The sequence below is a fragment of the Oncorhynchus nerka genome, unplaced genomic scaffold, assembly GCF_034236695.1.
Source record: "Oncorhynchus nerka isolate Pitt River unplaced genomic scaffold, Oner_Uvic_2.0 unplaced_scaffold_423, whole genome shotgun sequence".
Classification (NCBI taxonomy): Eukaryota; Metazoa; Chordata; class Actinopteri; order Salmoniformes; family Salmonidae; genus Oncorhynchus; species Oncorhynchus nerka.
Genome location: NW_027040490.1, coordinates 374,274 through 386,773, shown reverse-complemented (window position 1 = coordinate 386,773; position 12,500 = coordinate 374,274). Strand labels below are relative to the sequence as shown.

Here is a 12,500-nt window from a genome sequence, read left to right as displayed (position 1 = left end):
TTAACCCTATAACACTACATTACCCCTATATAACACTACATTACCCCTATAACACTACATTAACCCTATAACACTACATTAACCCTATAACACTACATTACCCCTATAACACTACATTACCCTATAACACTACATTAACCCTATAACACTACATTAACCCTATAACACTACATTACCCTATAACACTACATTACCCTATAACACTACATTAACCCTATAACACTACATTAACCCTATAACACTACATTAACCCTATAACACTACATTACCCTATAACACTACATTACCCTATAACACTACATTACCCTATAACACTACATTAACCCTATAACACTACATTAACCCTATAACACTACATTAACCCTATAACACTACATTAACCCTATAACACTACATTACCCCTATAACACTACATTAAGCTATAACACTACATTACCCCTATAACACTACATTAACCCTATAACACTACATTAACCCTATAACACTACATTAACCCTATAACACTACATTAACCCTATAACACTACATTAACCCTATAACACTACATTAACCCTATAACACTACATTACCCTATAACACTACATTAACCCTATATAACACTACATTAACCCTATAACACTACATTAAGGGTATAACACTACATTAACCCTATAACACTACATTACCCCTATAACACTACATTAACCCTATAACACTACATTAACCCTATAACACTACATTAAGGGTATAACACTACATTGAGGCTATAACACTACATTAACCCTATAACACTACATTACCCTATAACACTACATTACCCTATAACACTACATTAACCCTATAACACTACATTAACCCTATAACACTACATTAACCCTATAACACTACATTACCCTATAACACTACATTACCCTATAACACTACATTAACCCTATAACACTACATTAACCCTATAACACTACATTAACCCTATAACACTACATTAAGGCTATAACACTACATTAACCCTATAACACTACATTAACCCTATAACACTACATTACCCTATAACACTACATTAACCCTATAACACTACATTAAGGGTATAACACTACATTAACCCTATAACACTACATTAAGGCTATAACACTACATTAACCCTATAACACTACATTAACCCTATAACACTACATTAACCCTATAACACTACATTAAGGCTATAACACTACATTAAGGCTATAACACTACATTAACCCTATAACACTACATTAAGGCTATAACACTACATTAACCCTATAACACTACATTAACCCTATAACACTACATTAACCCTATAACACTACATTACCCTATAACACTACATTAAGTCTATAACACTACATTAAGGGTATAACACTACATTACCCTATAACACTACATTAACCCTATAACACTACATTACCCCTATAACACTACATTACCCCTATAACACTACATTACCCCTATAACACTACATTACCCTATAACACTACATTACCCTATAACACTACATTAAGTCTATAACACTACATTAAGGGTATAACACTACATTACCCTATAACACTACATTAACCCTATAACACTACATTAACCCTATAACACTACATTAACCCTATAACACTACATTAACCCTATAACACTACATTAACCCTATATAACACTACATTAACCCTATAACACTACATTACCCTATAACACTACATTAACCCTATAACACTACATTACCCTATAACACTACATTAAGGGTATAACACTACATTAACCCTATAACACTACATTAACCCTATATAACACTACATTAACCCTATAACACTACATTAACCCTATAACACTACATTACCCCTATAACACTACATTAACCCTATAACACTACATTAACCCTATAACACTACATTAAGGGTATAACACTACATTGAGGCTATAACACTACATTAACCCTATAACACTACATTACCCTATAACACTACATTACCCTATAACACTACATTAACCCTATAACACTACATTAACCCTATAACACTACATTAACCCTATAACACTACATTACCCTATAACACTACATTAACCCTATAACACTACATTAACCCTATAACACTACATTAACCCTATAACACTACATTAACCCTATAACACTACATTAAGGCTATAACACTACATTAACCCTATAACACTACATTAACCCTATAACACTACATTACCCTATAACACTACATTAACCCTATAACACTACATTAAGGCTATAACACTACATTAACCCTATAACACTACATTAACCCTATAACACTACATTAACCCTATAACACTACATTAACCCTATAACACTACATTAACCCTATAACACTACATTAACCCTATAACACTACATTAAGGCTATAACACTACATTAACCCTATAACACTACATTAACCCTATAACACTACATTAACCCTATAACACTACATTACCCTATAACACTACATTAACCCTATAACACTACATTAACCCTATAACACTACATTAACCCTATAACACTACATTAACCCTATAACACTACATTAACCCTATAACACTACATTAACCCTATAACACTATAACATTAACCCTATAACACTACATTACCCTATAACACTACATTAACCCTATAACACTACATTAAGGCTATAACACTACATTAAGGGTATAACACTACATTACCCTATAACACTACATTAACCCTATAACACTACATTAACCCTATAACACTACATTAACCCTATAACACTACATTAACCCTATAACACTACATTAACCCTATAACACTACATTAACCCTATAACACTACATTAACCCTATAACACTACATTAACCCTATAACACTACATTACCCTATAACACTACATTAAGGGTATAACACTACATTAACCCTATAACACTACATTAACCCTATAACACTACATTAACCCTATAACACTACATTAACCCTATAACACTACATTACCCCTATAACACTACATTAACCCTATAACACTACATTAACCCTATAACACTACATTAACCCTATAACACTACATTACCCCTATAACACTACATTAAGGGTATAACACTACATTAACCCTATAACACTACATTACCCTATAACACTACATTACCCCTATAACACTACATTAAGTATATAACACTGCATTACCCCTATAACACTACATTACCCTATAACACTACATTAACCCTATAACACTACATTAAGGCTATAACACTACATTACCCCTATAACACTACATTAACCCTATAACACTACATTAACCCTATAACACTACATTAACCCTATAACACTACATTAACCCTATAACACTACATTAAGGGTATAACACTACATTAACCCTATAACACTACATTAACCCTATAACACTACATTAACCCTATAACACTACATTAACCCTATAACACTACATTAAGGGTATAACACTACATTAACCCTATAACACTACATTACCCCTATAACACTACATTAAGGCTATAACACTACATTAACCCTATAACACTACATTAACCCTATAACACTACATTAACCCTATAACACTACATTAACCCTATAACACTACATTAACCCTTTAACCCTATAACACTACATTAACCCTATAACACTACATTAACCCTATAACACTACATTACATTACATTAACCCTATAACACTACATTAACCCTTAACACTACATTAATATAACACTACATTAACCCTATAACACTACATTAACCTATAACACTACATTAACCCTATAACACTACATTAACCCTATAACACTACATTAACCCTATAACACTACATTAACCCTATAACACTACATTAACCCTATAACACTACATTAACCCTATAACACTACATTAACCCTATAACACTACATTAACCCTATAACACTACATTACCCCTATAACACTACATTACCCTATAACACTACATTAACCCTATAACACTACATTAACCCTATAACACTACATTAACCCTATAACACTACATTAACCCTATAACACTACATTAACCCTATAACACTACATTAACCCTATAACACTACATTAACCCTATAACACTACATTACCCCTATAACACTACATTAACCCTATAACACTACATTAACCCTATAACACTACATTAACCCTATAACACTACATTAACCCTATAACACTACATTACCCTATAACACTACATTAACCTATAACACTACATTACCCTATAACACTACATTACCCTATAACACTACATTAACCCTATAACACTACATTAACCCTATAACACTACATTAACCCTATAACACTACATTAACCCTATAACACTACATTAACCCTATAACACTACATTACATATAACATTAACCCTATAACATTAACCCTATAACACTACATTAACCCTATAACACTACATTAACCCTATAACACTACATTAACCCTATAACACTACATTAACCCTATAACACTACATTAACCCTATAACACTACATTAACCCTATAACACTACATTACCCCTATAACACTACATTAACCCTATAACACTACATTAACCCTATAACACTACATTAACCCTATAACACTACATTAACCCTATAACACTACATTAACCCTATAACACTACATTAACCCTATAACACTACATTAACCCTACATTAAGGCTAACATTAACCCTATAACATTAACCCCTATAACACTACATTACCCTATAACACTACATTAACCCTATAACACTACATTAACCCTATAACACTACATTAACCCTATAACACTACATTAACCCTATAACACTACATTAACCCTATAACACTACATTAACCCTATAACACTACATTAACCCTATAACACTACATTAACCCTATAACACTACATTAACCCTATAACACTACATTAACCCTATAACACTACATTAACCCTATAACACTACATTAACCCCCTATAACACTACATTAACCCTATAACACTACATTAACCCTATAACACTACATTAACCCTATAACACTACATTAAGCTATAACACTACATTAACCCTATAACACTACATTAACCCTATAACACTACATTAAGGCTATAACACTACATTACCCTATAACACTACATTAAGCTATAAACCCTATAACACATTACCCTATAACACTACACCCTATAACACTACATTAACCCTATAACACTACATTAACCCTATAACACTACATTAACCCTATAACACTACATTAACCTATAACACTACATTAACCCTATAACACTACATTAACCCTATAACACTACATTACCCTATAACACTACATTAACCCTATAACACTACATTAAGGCTATAACACTACATTAACCCTATAACACTACATTAACCCTATAACACTACATTAACCCTATAACACTACATTACCCTATAACACTACATTAACCCTATAACACTACATTAAGCTATAACACTACATTAACCCTATAACACTACATTAACCCTATAACACTACATTACCCCTATAACACTACATTAACCCTATAACACTACATTAACCCTATAACACTACATTAAGCTATAACACTACATTAACCCTATAACACTACATTAACCCTATAACACTACATTAACCCTATAACACTACATTAACCCTATAACACTACATTAACCCTATAACACTACATTAAGGCTATAACACTACATTAACCCTATAACACTACATTAACCCTATAACACTACATTAAGCTATAACACTACATTAACCCTATAACACTACATTAAGCTATAACACTACATTAACCCTATAACACTACATTACCCCTATAACACTACATTAACCCTATAACACTACATTACCCCTATAACACTACATTAACCCTATAACACTACATTAACCCCTATAACACTACATTAACCCTATAACACTACATTAACCCTATAACACTACATTAACCCTATAACACTACATTAACCCTATAACACTACATTAACCCTATAACACTACATTAACCCTATAACACTATAACATTAACCCTATAACACTACATTAACCCTATACTACATTAACCCTAACACTACATTAACCTATAACACTACATTAACCCTATAACACTACATTAACCCTATAACACTACATTAACCTATAACACATTAACATTAACCCTATAACACTACATTAACCCTATAACACTACATTAACCCTATAACACTACATTAACCCTATAACACTACATTAACCCTATAACACTACATTAACCCTCTATAACACTACATTAACCCTATAACACTACATTAACCCTATAACACTACATTAACCCTATAACACTACATTAAGTCTATAACACTACATTAACCCTATAACATTACATTAACCTATAACACTACATTAACCCTATAACACTACATTAACCCTATAACACTACATTAAGTCTATAACACTACATTAACCCTATAACACTACATTAACCCTATAACACTACATTAAGTCTATAACACTACATTACCCTATAACACTACATTAACCCTATAACACTACATTAACCCTACAACACTACATTAAGCTATAACACTACATTAAGGCTATAACATTAACATTAACTACATTATAACACTACATTAACCCTATAACACTACATTAACCCTATAACACTACATTAACCCTATAACACTACATTAACCCTATAACACTACATTAATTAACACTACCTATAACACTACATTAACCCTATAACACTACATTAAGTCTATAACACTACATTAACCCTATAACACTACATTAACCCTATAACACTACATTAACCCTATAACACTACATTAACCCTATAACACTACATTAACCCTATAACACTACATTAACCCTATAACACTACATTAACCCTATAACACTACATTAACCCTATAACACTACATTAACCCTATAACACTACATTAACCCTATATAACACTACATTAACCCTATAACACTACATTAACCCTATAACACTACATTAACCCTATAACACTACATTAACCCTATAACACTATAACACTACATTAACCCTATAACACTACATTAACCCTATAACACTACATTAACCCTATAACACTACATTAACCCTATAACACTACATTAAGTATATAACACTACATTAAGCTATAACACTACATTAAGGCTATAACACTACATTAACCCTATAACACTACATTAACCCTATAACACTACATTAAGGCTATAACACTACATTAAGGCTATAACACTACATTAACCCTATAACACTACATTAAGGCTATAACACTACATTAACCCTATAACACTACATTAAGTATATAACACTACATTAAACCTATAACACTACATTAAGTCTATAACACTACATTAAGTATATAACACTACATTAACCCTATAACACTACATTAACCCTATAACACTACATTAACCCCTATAACACTACATTAACCCTATAACACTACATTAACCCTATAACACTACATTAACCCTATAACACTACATTAACCTATATAACACTACATTAACCCTATAACACTACATTAACCCTATAACACTACATTAACCCTATAACACTACATTAAGTCTATAACACTACATTAACCCTATAACACTACATTAACCCTATATAACACTACATTAACCCCATAACACTACATTAACCCTATACACTACATTAACCCTATAACACTACATTAACCCTATAACACTACATTAACCCTATAACACTACATTAACCCTATAACACTACATTAACCCTATAACACTACATTACCCTATAACACTACATTAACCCTATAACACTACATTAACCCTATAACACTACATTAACCCTATAACACTACATTAACCCTATAACACTACATTACCCCTATAACACTACATTAACCCTATAACACTACATTAACCCTATAACACTACATTACCCTATAACACTACATTAACCCTATAACACTACATTAACCCTATAACACTACATTAACCCTATAACACTACATTAACCCTATAACACTACATTAACCCTATAACACTACATTAACCCTATAACACACATTAACCTATAACCCTACATTAACCCACTACATTAACCCTATAACACTACATTAACCCTATAACACTACATTAACCCTATAACACTACATTAACCCTATAACACTACATTAACCCTATAACACTACATTAACCCTATAACACTACATTAACCCTATAACACTACATTACCCCTATAACACTACATTAACCCTATAACACTACATTAACCCTATAACACTACATTAACCCTATAACACTACATTAACCCTATAACACTACATTAACCCTATAACACTACATTACCCCTATAACACTACATTAACCCTATAACACTACATTAACCCTATAACACTACATTAACCCTATAACACTACATTAACCCTATAACACTACATTAACCCTATAACACTACATTAACCCTATAACACTACATTACCCTATAACACTACATTAACCCTATAACACTACATTAACCTATAACACTACATAACCCTATACTACATTAACCCTATAACACTACATTAACCCTATAACACTACATTAACCCTATAACACTACATTAACCCTATAACACTACATTACCCCTATAACACTACATTAACCCATTAACCCTATAACACTACATTACCCCTATAACACTACATTAACCCTATAACACTACATTACCCTATAACACTACATTACCCTATAACACTACATTAACCCTATAACACTACATTACCCCTATAACACTACATTAACCCTATAACACTACATTAACCCTATAACACTACATTAACCCTATAACACTACATTAACCCTATAACACTACATTAACCCTATAACACTACATTAACCCTATAACACTACATTAACCCTATAACACTACATTAACCCTATAACACTACATTAACCCTATAACACTACATTAACCCTATAACACTACATTAACCCTATAACACTACATTAACCCTATAACACTACATTAACCCTATAACACTACATTAACCTATAACACTACATTACCCCTATAACACTACATTAACCCTATAACACTACATTAACCCTATAACACTACATTAACCCTATAACACTACATTACCCCTATAACACTACATTACCCCTATAACACTACATTACCCCTATAACCTACATTAACCTATAACACTACATTAAACCTATAACACTACATTAACCTATAACACTACATTAACCCTATAACACTACATTAACCCTATAACACTACATTAACCCTATAACACTACATTTACCCTATAACACTACATTAACCCTATAACACTACATTAACCCTATAATAATATAATTAACCCTATAACACTACATAAAGAATAAAGAACCCTATAACACTACATTAACCAGACATTTATATATGGAAATATAACACTACATTAATCCTCTTATAACACTACATTAACCTATAACACTACATTAATATATATAAATACTACATTAACCCTATAACACATACATTAATATATATAAATACATTAACCCTACACCCTATTATAATAATAAATATTAAACATATAAATGATAATATATATAAGTAGAATAATTATAATATAAACCATACACTATAATATATATAAATACTATCATTATATTATAATATACCAACGGGACATACATTTATATATATATAATATATATATCAACCATATTATATAATTATATATACTATCCCTATAACCTATCAACCATTCTAGATATAATATATATAAATACTATCATATATTATAATAACCAACTAATAATATAATATATATAAATATTATCATATATTATAATATATCCAACCATATTAATATAATATATATAAATATTATCATATATTATAATATATCCAACCATACACTAATTTTAATATAATATACTATAAATATTATCATATTACTATATATTATAATATATCCAACCACACTATTATATAATATATATAAATATTATCATCAGATTATAATATATCCAACCACACTAATTTAATATATATAAATATTATCATCAGATTATAATATATCCAACCATATTAATATAATATATATAAATATTATCATCAGATTATAATAAAATGTTATTTTCTTGGAAACAAAGACTTCAACACCAAAGACACACACTCTTAGAGGTGTAAAACAAGGAATAAAGTTGAAACATTCAGACATGCTCAGGACCAGGAGGCTGTTACAACAAGTCTATTTACTGGTAGAGTCAAACACTCGTATCAACAGGCAGGCAGGCAGGCAGGCAGGCAGGCAGGCAGGCAGGCAGCAGACAGACAGACAGACAGACAGGCAGACAGACAGACAGGCAGGCAGACAGAGACAGACAGACAGACAGACAGACAGACAGACAGACAGACAGAGACAGACAGACAGACAGACAGACACCAGATGCTAGATGTAGAGTAGAGCATGTCAGAGTCCATCATGCAGTATTTAATACAGGTCTGATGTCAACACAGGAACTACAGAGCAGAGCTAGATGGAGGTGAAGAAGGAACAGGGGAGGAGAGGAGGTGATGGGTAGAATAAACATGTATACCTCTGTAGTTCTGTTAACCATCATCTGATAACGCCGTAGAGGAGAGGAGAGGAGAGGAGAGGAGGAAAGGAGAGGGAGGAGGAGAGGAGAGGAGAGGAGAGGAGAGGAGAGGAGAGGAAGGAAGGAAAGGAGAGGGAGGAGAGGAGAGGGAGGAGAAAAGGAGAGGGAGGAGAAGAAGGAGGAAAGGAGAGGGAGGAGAGGAGAGGGAGGAGGAAAGGAGAGGAGAGGAGAGAGAGAGAGAGAGAGAGAGAGAGAGGAGGAAAGGAGATGAGAGTAGAGGAGAGAGGAGAAGAGGAGAGAGAGGAGGAATGGAGAGTAGAGGAGGAAAGGAGAGGAGAGGAGAGGTGGAAAGGAGATGAGAAGGAGGAGGAGGAAATGAGAAGAGATGAGAGGAGAGGAGAGGGGAGGAGAGGAGAGGAGGTAGTTTGGTTGTTACACAGGGAACAGGGCATTATAAGACAAGATGACCTCACACCAAACCCCCACACAGGATGCTGTCATGTTCTGCATGCAGGTCACATGACAAATAAGGCACCAGAATGACTTTTAAAGACACAGTATTGAAACAGAAAAACAGTGCAAGTCTGTCACCAACCCTACAGCACCACCGTCCCTCTTTATCCTTCTCCCCTCTCTTCCCCATCCTCCCTCCTCCCTCTCTTCCCCATCCTCCCTCCTCCTCTCTCTTCCTCCATCCTCCCCCATCCCCTCTCTTCTCCCATCCTCCCTCCTCCCCCTCTCCTACCCCATCCTCCCTCCACCCCTCTCTTCCCCCATCCTCCCTCGTCCCCTCTCTTCCCCCATCCTCCCCTCTCGTCCCCCATCCTCCCTCCTCCCCTCTCTTCCCCATCCTCCCTCCTCCCTCTCGTCCCCATCCTCCCTCCTCCCCTCTCTTCCCCCATCCCCTCTCTTCCCCATCCTCCCTCCCCCCTCTCTTCCCCCACCCCTCTCTTCCCCATCCTCCCTCCTCCCCTCTCTTCCCCCATCCTCCCTCCTCCCTCTCATTCCCCATCCTCCCTCCTCCCCTCTCTTCCCCATCCTCCCTCCGCCCCTCTCTTCCCCATCCTCCCTCCTCCCTCTCTTCCCCCATCCTCCCTCCTCCCCTCTCTTCCCCTATCCTCCCTCCCTCCATCCCCTCCCCCTACCTACCTCCCTCCCTCCCTCCATCCTCTCCCCCTACCTCCCTCTCCTCCCCCTACCTCCCTCCCTCCCACTCCCTCCTCTCCTCCATCCTCCCTCCACCCCTCTCTTCCCCCATCCTCCCTCCTCCCCTCTCTTCCTCCATCCTCCCTCCTCTCCCCCATCCTCCCTCCACCTTCTCTTCCCCATCCTCCCTCCACCCCTCTCTTCCCCCATCCTCCCCCTCCCCCTCTCTTCCTCCATCCTCTCCTCTCCTCCATCCTCCCTCCACCCCTCTCTTCCCCCATCCTCCCTCCTTCCTTCTCTTCCCCATCCTCCCTCCTCCCCTCTCTTCCCCCATCCTCCCTCCACCCCCTCTCTTCCCCCATTCTCCCTACTCCCCTCTTCCCCCATTCTCCCTCCACCCCTCTCTTCCCCCATCCTCCCTCCTCCCCTCTCTTCCCCCATCCTCCCTCCTCCCTCTCTTCCCCCATCCTCCCTCCTCCCCTCTCTTCCTCCATTCTCCCTCCTCCCTCCCCATCCTCCTCCACCCCTCTCTTCCCACATCCTCCCTCCTTCCTTCTCTTCCCCCATCCTCCCTCCTCCCCTCTCTTCCTCCATCCTCCCTCCACCCCCTCTCTTCCCCCATCCTCTCCTCCTCCCCTCTCTTCCCCATCCTCCCTCCTCCCTCTCTTCCCCATCCTCCCTCCTCCCCTCTCCCCCATCCTCCCTCCTCCCTCTCTTCCCCCATCCTCCCTCCACCCCATCTCTTCCCCCATCCTCCCCTCTCTTCCCCCCATCCTCGCTCCACCCCCTCTCTTCCCCATCCTCCCCCTCCTCCCCTCTCTCCCCATCCTCCTCCTCCCTCTCATTCCCCATCCCCCTCCTCCCCCTTCCCCATCCTCCCCTCCCCCCTCTCTTCCCCATCCTCCC

General features: G+C 36.1%; 1 pseudogene; it reads right to left on the bottom strand.

Moving 5' to 3' along the window:
- LOC135571270 (ankyrin-2-like) overlaps positions 1-12,500 on the bottom strand; it is a 133,985-nt pseudogene that overhangs the window by 22,865 nt on the left and 98,620 nt on the right.